Below are 10,547 nucleotides of genomic sequence, written 5' to 3' on the forward strand. Positions count from 1 at the left end.
TAGTTGTGCTGGTAGCTTTAGTGTGGTCTTGTTTGTGATCATTTGGGTAAATGTCCAAAAGTAGGATTGCTGGGTCATAGGGGAGCTCTATGTGGAGTCTTTTGAGAAACCTCCATACTGCTTTCCAAAGTGGTTGAACAAGTTTACTCTCACCAACAATGCAGTAGGGTTCCCTTTGGGCCACATCCCCTCTAGCATCTGTTGTTATTAGAGTGCTTGATTATAGTCAGTCTAACTGAGGTGAGGTGGTATCTCAGTGTTTTGATTTGCACTTCTTTTATGGCTAGAGAGGTTGAGCATTTCTTCATGTGTCAATTGGCCATCTTTCTTTCCTCTTCAGAGAAGTTTCTCTGTAAGTCTTTAGTCCACTTATTTAGTTAGCAGTTGTTTCTTTGAGGATTTGTTGTTGGGGGATTTAATTTTAGATATGAGGTATATTTTAGATATGAGACCCTTGTCTGTTGTATGGCTAGTGAAGATCTTCTCCCAATCTGTAATCTTTCTATTGATCTTGCTAGTTATGTCCTTTGCCATGCAGAAGCTCTGCAACTTCATGCAATCCCATTTGTCCAAGCTTTCTTTGATTTGTTGTGTTTCTGGGTCTCTAAGAAAATTTTGGCCTGTGCCAAGATCTAGGGTTTCTCCTATTCTATCCTGTAATGTTTTCAGATTGTCTGCTTTGACTCTGAGGTCTTTGATCCATTTGGAGTTGATTCTGGGGCAGGGTGATATATAAGGATATAGCTTTAGTTTTCTACAAGTGATTAACCAATTTTGCCAGCACCATTTACTGAAGAGGCTGTCTTTCTTTCATTCTATTTTTTAGCTCCCTTATCAAAGATGAGATGGCTATAGGTCTGTAGGTTCATTTCTGGGTTTTCAATTTTATTCCATTGGTCCTGAGGTCTGTTCTTGTGCCAGCACCAAGCTGTTTTGATTACTATGGCTTCGTAGTAGAGTTTGAAATTTGGTATTGATATTCCTGCAGCACTCTTCTTTCTGTTAAGGATCGCTTTTTTTTTTTTTTTTTTTTGCTATTCAGGTCTTTTATTATTCCATATGAATTTTTGGATTACCTTTTTTATTTCCTTGAAGAATGAGGTTGGAATATTGATAGGTATCGCATTGAATTTGTAGATTCCTTGGGAAGCATTATCATTTTCTTTTTTCTTTTTCTTTCTTTCTTTTTTTTTTTTTTTTGTCAGTCATGGGGCTTGAACTCTGGGCCTGGGTGCTGTCCCTCAGCTCTTCAGCTCAAGGCTGAAGAGCCTTGAGCTACAGGGCCACTTCCGGTTTTCTGGTGGATTATTGGAGAAAAGAGTTTTCACGGACTTTCTGGCCCGTGCTGGCTTTGAACCGTGATCCTCAGATCACATCCTTCTGAGTATCTAGGATTACAGGCATGAGCCACCCGCGCTGGGCTAGCATTGCCATTTTCACAATGTTGATCCTTCCAATCCAGGAGCAAGGGAGGTTTTTACCACTTTATAAGTTCTGCTTTGATTTCCTTTTTCAGGTTTTTAAAATTTTCATCATAGAGGTCCTTCACTTGTTTGGTTAAGTTAAATTCCTAGGTATTTTATAACCCCTGCTTTCACTGTATTTGATGTTGGTATACTTTGGGGAGAAGAAGGAAAGAAACAAATTGTTTAAATAGGGATACAGGTGGACACATTGCAACAATGAGCTGTACAAGATGATACTATGTTGAAAAACGAACTTCACAACTTTGTCTGGGAGGGGCGGGGGCGGATGGGAGTGTAGTCATGGAGTTGGGAGGGCAGGGATGGTAGGGGAAAATAAAGGAGGAGGTAACAATGCTTGATAAGAAATATACTTATTACCTTGATCATGTAATTGTAATCCCTCTGTATGGTATTTTCACAATAAAAAAACATTAAAAAAGAACTAATCTGTAAATAAAATACCAACTGATTTTACCTAGACATAATTTTCTTAATAAATGAAAACAAATATCTAATCATGTGAATGATTTATGTGGAAGAGCAAGTGTCTTAAAGATTATGAATACATTTTCATTTTAAATAGTGATAGGAGAGGATGTTTCTGGCTGTGAATAATATTTTAAAGCTACAGTAACTAAAGCACCTGGTTTGGGGGCAAGTAGAGGCTGATTCATTAGAGCTATATGTTGTGAAATTCACAGGAAAATAGATATAACTGTTGTTAGATATTATGATCCAGAGAGAGAGCACATCTATAGGAAAGCAGTTAAATATTTGAATAAAGTAAGATTAGTAACCCACATCTGACAGCAAAAGGGTGAAAATGCATCTATTATTCAAAGTTGGATAATATAATCAAATATACACTAGGAAGGAATTATGATTTAGTATTCTCTTGCAACTTTTTTTATTTGATGATCCAAATATGGTTAAGCAAACTGTTAATGGCCTAAATTTTGAAACTATGGTGGATAATTTGTATATTAAGACTGACAGTGTTTATAAAATTAAGATACAAACAAATATGGCATAATATTTCAACATATGAATAAAAATTTTAAAAGCATCACCAAAAGGGAGCTCTGGTGTATACAATGGAAGAATATAAAATATGAGCCTAAACTAGAATGCATTGCACTCATGATCTGACCTATTGAATTGAAATTCTTTATATAAATACTTAAAAATAGTAAAACCATTCAATTTAAATAAAAATACTGTGAAATATTTGTGTCTATTAAGTAATTGAAGTAATTATGAATCAACATAAAGCAGCAAAATACAATGGGGAACAAATATTCCCATACAAAAATCAGATATTTAAAATATATATAATCATGTTCTGCTTGGGCAAAACAATATTAAGTCAAGGTATAATTGGGATCTGCTTAAATGTCATTTGGATAATATGTAACCATTGTTGATAACTATCTTATGCCTCAGAAACTCTGTTGGTCAGAATATCTCCTAAGGAAATATACTTGGATGGGAAAAATTATTAACATCAACTTAGGTAAAGTACTATTAACAAACATTATATAAGTGGAGACTGAAGTCTGAGAATGTCTGCCATAAAATTTTAAAGGTTTTGTAGTCATTTGAAATCAGCATTGATTTATAGATATAAAAGCAAAACTACTAAATTTTTTTCCTCCTCAGTTATGACTTAACTAGAGAACCAAAATTATTCCTTTAAGATAACATATCTAGGAATGTTTGTATGCCTATGTAGCTATTTTTATATATTAATTTTCCTATATATAATTGGAATTTAAATCTTGGTTTTCCTCTGACTTTTCCCTACTAAAAGATTTGAGATGTCCCTGTAATGATTTGTAATTTGGGTGAACTCAAAGTTTAAAATAAATCTACAAGTAGGGAAGTTGTGGAGATGGAAACTGCTCACATTCAGACTTTCCAGTGTTTTCACAATAGTTTTGGATTCACAAGAAGCAAAGATGATAAAAAATTATATAGACCTTCATACATACAAATGCACATTAACATACACAAAGCAGAAGAATCAATCTGAGTGGAGGTGAGTGTTATTTGATAGATTGTGTCTGTGTCACTGCCTTTGCTTTGATGTTACACTCTAGTGTTTTAAAAGATTACTATTGACTGGAGTATGGGCACTCGTGGGAGGGGACAGACAAGCAGAGAAGGGGAAGAAGAGTAATCGGGTCATAATAATCTATGAAATATCTGTACATATGAAAAACATAAGAAAACTCCTCAAGACTAGTTTGGAAAGAGGAAACAAGGAGGAAGAATTATAGAGAGGGTGACTCTAATCAACATGTATAGACTCCATATATAGATACATAAAAATAAAACCATGTCGGGGGCCCTGCATCTTGTATATACACTTCTCTAATTTGGGGAGGGAAAGGGAAAAAACAAAATGCTTAAATAAGGATACACGTTAACCCATTGTAACAATGAGATGTACAAGATGCTATGTTGAAAATGAACTTTACAGCTTAAGTAGGGGAAGGGAAGAGGTGTAGTTGTGGAAGTAGGAGGGAAGGGATAGTAGGGGGAAAACAAAAGAGGAGGCAACAATGCTTGATAGGAAATGTATTCATTACCTTGCTCATGTAACTGTAACCCCTCTGTACAGCTTTTTTTTACAATAAAAAACATATGAAAAATAAAACCAGTATGCATAACTACTTAATTTTAATAAAATAAATACAGCCAGGTTCCAGTAGCTCATGTCTGTAATCCTAGCTATGGAGTAGGGTGAGGTTGGAGCATGAAGTTCAAAGCCAGCCAAGGCAGAAAAGCCCATAAGACTCATATTTTCAATTAAAAACTAAAAGCTGTAAGCAGAGCTGTGGTAAAGCACCAGCTGTGAGATGAAAAGCTAAAAGTCAGCATCCAGTCCTAACTCAAATAAATAAATACAAATTACCATTGATGAAAGAGGGAGAGGGACAGGTATAGTTTCTCTGTATTTGTTTTCACAGCTGAATATAAGTCTACAATGAATTCAATAAAATTCTCAAAAAACTATATGAAATTTGATGCAGATCCTCCAAATCTCCACGAATGATTCAGAAACAAATATTCAACCTCTCCTTTTACCTATTTTATTAATGTCTGTAATTATCCATAACAGCTTATGATTGATCAATAAGAAGTATATGCAGAATCAGAATAGGATTATAGGAAGGCATGCAATTCTGTAAACTTTGGTGAAAGTTACTGGTTCATGATACCTAAATTTCACCCTCACCTCCATCTATAACATCTGAGATATCATTACATCATTGAAATTCCCTGGCAGTCTATTAACCAAATTCTTGTTAGACGGAAATACATATTATACAGCATAAGGAGTAAGATACTGCAAGGAGTCACACAATAGATGTATAGAGTGAAATTGCTCTTCTGGCATTATAATCTTTTTTCAAATGTTCAAGCTTTGCCCAAGATCATTAATGAGATTCAGCTCCTGAATACAATAACTCCGTAGCAACCAGTGTTTATCAGAGAATGTTTTCTGTGACAATTTATGAATCCTGAAATATCAACTCCGCTGATTTCTAAAGCATACGTTGTATTTATAACATTTGGAAACGTCTACCTTTGATCTCTAGCTTGCACTTGCACTTCTATATTCCTTTAATTTTTGCTGTAGTTTATTTAAGACCAATCACTGACTTGCCTCCAATTCATTTCTGATTACAGTTGATTTGTTTCTAAACATTCAAATGAACTTCATTAAGGCAAAGGTCCAGGCTCAGATGAACAGTTTTCCCTTTTCAAGAGTTTCAGAACCATGAACATGTGATTTCCTTATTTTTTTCCCTTTTTTTTTCTTTTATTTTCTTTTTCTTTTTCACTTTTTTTTCTTTGGTCAGTCGTGGGGCTTGAACTCTGTGCTTGGGTACTGTCCCTCAGCTCTTCAGCTCAAGGCAATCTCTCTACCACTTTAGCGCCACTTCCGGTTTTTTAGTGGTTTATTGGAAATAAGAGTCTCAAGGACTTTCCTGCCCAGGCTGGCTTTGAACCGCGATCTTCTGATCTCAGCCTCCTCAGTAGCTAAGATTACAGGCGTGAGCCAACAACGCCCAGCTTCTTATAATTTATTTTATCATTATTATTTTTTTTATTATTTTTAAATAGCTGTGTAAAAGGGTTTCAATTCAACCTGTAAGTACAATATAGTTTGATCAACATTATCCATCTCATCTTTCTCTTCTAGCTCTCCAAACACTACAATCCCCTTAATTTACCTGGATCTATTGTCACATATACACATTGAATATAATGACCAGATTTTCCCATCCTTCCTTTGTTCAATTGTCTACCCCTGTGCTTGACCAAAACACCGGCAGGTAACATATGTTCCAGCTTCCTGATATTCATTTTGTGAAACTGTAAATTAGTTGTTCAAAGTTAGTTGTTATGCCATTGGAATTCTTCCCAGCTTATACCATACTTTAGTTAATATGCTTATTCACATATAGGTATGACTATTAGATTTATTTAGAAGAAAGGGCCTCTTCTTCCTTTCAGCCAATAAAATACTGCTGAATATGAATCCACCTATGCTTTAAATAGTCTTAAATATTTAATTCCTTCCTTCTTTTTCATTCTTTCTTTCCTTTTTTACTTCTTTTCTTCATTCCTCTTTCCCTTCCTTCCTTCTTTCTTTCTTTCTCTATCATTAACATCTTTGTTCTTATAGCCTCTTTGTAGTTCAAAAAATTCTCATCTTTTATTCTGGGCAAGTACAATGTACCCACTGTATATGTATTTAGCAAAGAGTGGACATTTGCTTACCTAGAAAAGCACTACTATCTCAACTGTTTGTCTTAACTGATTAACAAGTGTATAGAAAATGAAAATCACTAAATAGATATTTTACTATACTAAATCCTGTGATGTTCATGCTTAGTTCAAACACTGTACCTAGATTAGTTGTTTCAAAGCTTCACTCATCCTCCTCCCACTGTTTCATGATTTTCCTCTTCTTCCCTCTTCCCTCCCTTTTTTTCTTTTTTTCCTTTCTTCCTTTCTTTTAATTAAGTAGTTGTGTGAAGGAGTTTCAATTCCAAAAATCAAGTTATGAGTACAATGCATATAATGTGCCCTGAAGATACTAAATACATTTTCATAACTTTCTTCCTTTCATTTGTGGATACACCCACTCTTGTTTGCCTCTCTCCTACCCAGAATATTTTTCCTGATTTCTTATCCCAAGCAGTTTCATGGGCTTCGAGCACTTTCCAAACGTTAGACATTACTCAAGAGTCATCTGTGATACTGATGTTCCTTCAAAAGATGCTCCCTCTCACTGTTTGATGCTTACAATTCTGCCTGGGTTCCTCAGCCTTTCATAACCTCTGCTGTCTTCTTAGAGGTTCTTGGGTCTATCTCAGTGCTGAGTGGAGCACAGCTGCAGATTTTCTTCACTACAGAACCAAAAGTGGTCACCACCTGTTCGACTCAAGAATTCAGTTGATTTGTTAATATTCTAGGAGTCCACTGGGTTTGTGTTGTGTCATCAGAACTCTTTTAAATGTCATAGAGGATCAGAAGCAATGTCCATGTGTCCCTCGTGAAATGACACTCAAACTCCGGAGTGCTGTAATTCATACATGTAATGAAAAGATGAGTAATCAAATGGTTAACTTGAATTAAATGTTGTGAACACTAACTGGCAATCAGCATGGGACCAATTAAAAATACTGAAGAATTAGAACAAATCAAGTTCATTGAATTCATTTCAGATCATATGGCTGACGGCTAAGTGCTTTGTGGTTGTGAGCCCTCCCGATTAATATAAGAGGTAGATGTGTTTTCATCAACCTCAATGCCCAGCACAGTGACGGATGAATCCTTTGGGTAGAAATTCTAGGAAATGCATTTCAGGGAGAAGGGATGGCAGAAAGTAATCACTATGCTCAGTGGAAATGCTGGTTGGTAGAAGCAATGTCTGCTTCAATTAATAATTCAATAGAGTTTATCAGCACCCACCCCTGGCCACCGGGCAACAGTTATTTAGACAATGAGATACAGGATTTCTTAAAATCCAAATTTAGGAACTATTGAGGAGCATATCTATGAACACCATTATTGACATGAATATAGGACAGAATCACATACAGCAATAACTCCAAGCTATGGGGCAAAATGTTCTTAGCTATGCTATTTGGGTTCCTTAAATCATCAGAACTATATTTTTTGTGATATTTTTGTCATTGTTGGCATGAAGGGCAGAATCACTTCTGATAGTCATTCAAGTCTCAGTGACCCTACTGATTGATATCACAGATGCAATTAGAGTTTAGAGAAATGTCATAATTATAACAGCAGTAAAGATAATGCCGTTGCCTTTTAGAGAATATTTACCTTGGGTTAGTTGCATCTAGATATCATTTTTATTTTAAATATAATCCTCAAGGAAAGAAAGAAAGGGTCCCTAGAGATCGACAGCACTGTATTCGGATATGAAATTCATTAATCACCCCAAAAGTAAGCTGACTTTTTAGTTCATAGTCACAATAGTAAGCTGTAATTGCGATTGTGGAATTTGGAGACAGATAAAACCAAATGGAAATCAAGACTTCAATATTTGCTAGTTGTTTTTAGCTAGGGCAAGGCCTTGGTTTTTCTATACCTCACTTTCTTTACCAGTAAAATTAGGAAGGCAGTAATTTTACCTGATAGAATTAGTGCCCAAATGATTCAAGCATGATTTTCCAGTGCCTGGCTCAGAGAAGCATTTACTGAAGCCATACATTGTATTGTTTATGATGACCAGGCATTCTCTCATATAAGGACCGTTCATTTATTTACCTAGGCATTTATTTACACTGTGGTTTAAATTCAGAACATTGTATTTGCTAAGCTAGCATTCTACCATTTGAGCAACACTACTGGTCTTTTATTCCTTCTGTTATTATTCAGAGAGGGTCTCATGCTTTTTTACTCAAACCTATCTCAGACCACAATCCTTTTTTTTTTAAAAAAAGAGTCAGAATAGGAGCTTGCTCCATTCACTCCACGCATCGACTTGGTATGGCAGTACTTCCAGGAACGGTGCACCTCCTTCTGGGGGGAATTAAAGTGGTTTAAAGTTAGACAAGTACTGCTGGGCGCCGGTGGCTCACGCCTATAATCCTAGCTACTCAGGAGGCTGAGATCTGAGAATCGCGGCTCTCGCCTTGAGCTGAAGAGCTGAGGGGCAGCGCCCAGGCCCAGAGTTCAAGCCTCATGACCGACAAAAAAACAAAACAAAACATTTTTATTGTGAAAATACTGTACAGAGGGGTTACAATCACATGAGCAAGGTAATGAGTACATTTCCTATCAAGCATTGTTGCCTCCTGCTTTGTTTTCCCCTACCATCCCTTCCCTCCCATCTCCACAATTACAACCCCCCACCACCCGCCTAAATTGTAAAGTTCATTTTTCAACATAGCATCTTGTACATCTCATTGTTGCCAGGGGTCCACCTGTATCCCTATTTAAAAAATTTGTTTTTTCCCCAAATTAGACCAACATCAAATACAGTGAAAACACAGTATACATCTGAGACAAGCAGAAAAGGTCAGGTAAGATGATAAGAGAAATGAACCCCAAGATAAGGGCACAAGTGGTTTCTTCTTTGTTGCTATTGTTTCTAACCTATTTATAAGGTACCGTGTGATTTGTTGTTGCTTTGTAAGACCACAATCCTTCTAAGTCAGCCTCCTCTGCAATTATGATTGCAGACCTATGCCACCTTTCCCAGCTTGTTCTAACAAATAAGGTCTTGCTAACTCTTTCTGACTTGGCTGGTCTTACACTGGGATTCTCCTCTCCCCACCACCCAAGTGGCCAGGATTCCAGGCAGGAACGACAGCACCTAACACAACGCATATATTAAGCAGCTTCTTGTTGCTTTCGTCAACACCTTTGTCCTGGGCAGAAGAGACGATTGCACTTTAATGTAGCAGTAATCATACCACAGTCCTACCAAACAAATTAATCGCTCCTAATAAATGCACACTTCATTTGCAATAGTTATGAGACTTATGTTTCATACTTCAGAATAGTTTATTTCTTTACTTCTGGTGGCCATCGTCATCCAATGTGACATTTTTAATTGGAAGTTAATTAAAATAAAAGGTAAAGATTCAGGTTTTTGCACTAGTCACTGCTTCCTAAAATATCAATGCTTCCTAGAGAAGAGTGGCCAATAACTAGATTTGGAAGAACAATTATGTAGAGCAATCATCATCAACGCAAAGGTTTCTTCAGGAGAGCATAGTCACCTTTCATTATTTCCTATTAAAGTGGAGGTAACCAAGAACCATTCAATATTTATAAATTCGCATCAAAATACATTTGGTCCTTTTTCTGAGGCCTTATCTTGCTACAATAAGGGAGGAAGGAGTGGTGATACATTGGGGGAAAAAATCTTTTGAAGCTTTCCATCTCAAACATATTCAACAGCACTATCATGTGCACACTCAGAGCATATACAATCAAGTCTGTACATCAGACACCTTGGAAGAAATAGCCTCTGCGTCTTCTGATCCTGCCATTTTAATTAGCACTCCATGGTTTGGCATGACCTTAGGATATTGGTGTTAGCTAACCTCACTCACATGGAAACTACATAAACCTGGGAACAAATGCTGCAGAGTCAAGATGAGAAATCTGAGAGTTCTGGGTAGGAGTGAGATTCTCGGAAAGGCTCCTCTTGTTCGTGTGTTGATCTTCCTCTCTCATATGTCAGGAGTAGACAGGCTTTGAGAAGCTCCAGACATTATGCTTTGGAGGGATCAGAACTTGCTGTTAAGAATGAACCAAAGTAGCATTCAATGCACTCCCACCCCAACCCCACCCCACCCCCTCACACAAACACACACACAAACACACACACACAAACACACACACACACACACACACACACACACACACACACACACACACACATGCACCCATACATACACTCATGCACATATGCCCACAGTATTTTTTTAATCAAACACACAGTAACACCTAAAGAAGCCAGCAACACTATTTGAACAGATCTTACTTTTCAAATGAAGGCAAAACTCATCACTTCCCAGGTTA

At 36.7% G+C, this 10,547-nt stretch overlaps 1 pseudogene; it reads left to right on the top strand.

The window, feature by feature from the left end:
* Nucleotides 1-8,369: 8,369 nt before the first annotated feature.
* Nucleotides 8,370-8,533, top strand: LOC138829336 (U2 spliceosomal RNA; annotated as a pseudogene).
* The last annotated feature ends 2,014 nt before the right edge of the window (nt 8,534-10,547 follow it).

The sequence above is a fragment of the Dipodomys merriami genome, unplaced genomic scaffold (assembly GCF_024711535.1).
Source record: "Dipodomys merriami isolate MVZ:Mamm:240054 unplaced genomic scaffold, mDipMer1.0.p SCAF_17, whole genome shotgun sequence".
NCBI classification, from domain to species: domain Eukaryota; kingdom Metazoa; phylum Chordata; class Mammalia; order Rodentia; family Heteromyidae; genus Dipodomys; species Dipodomys merriami.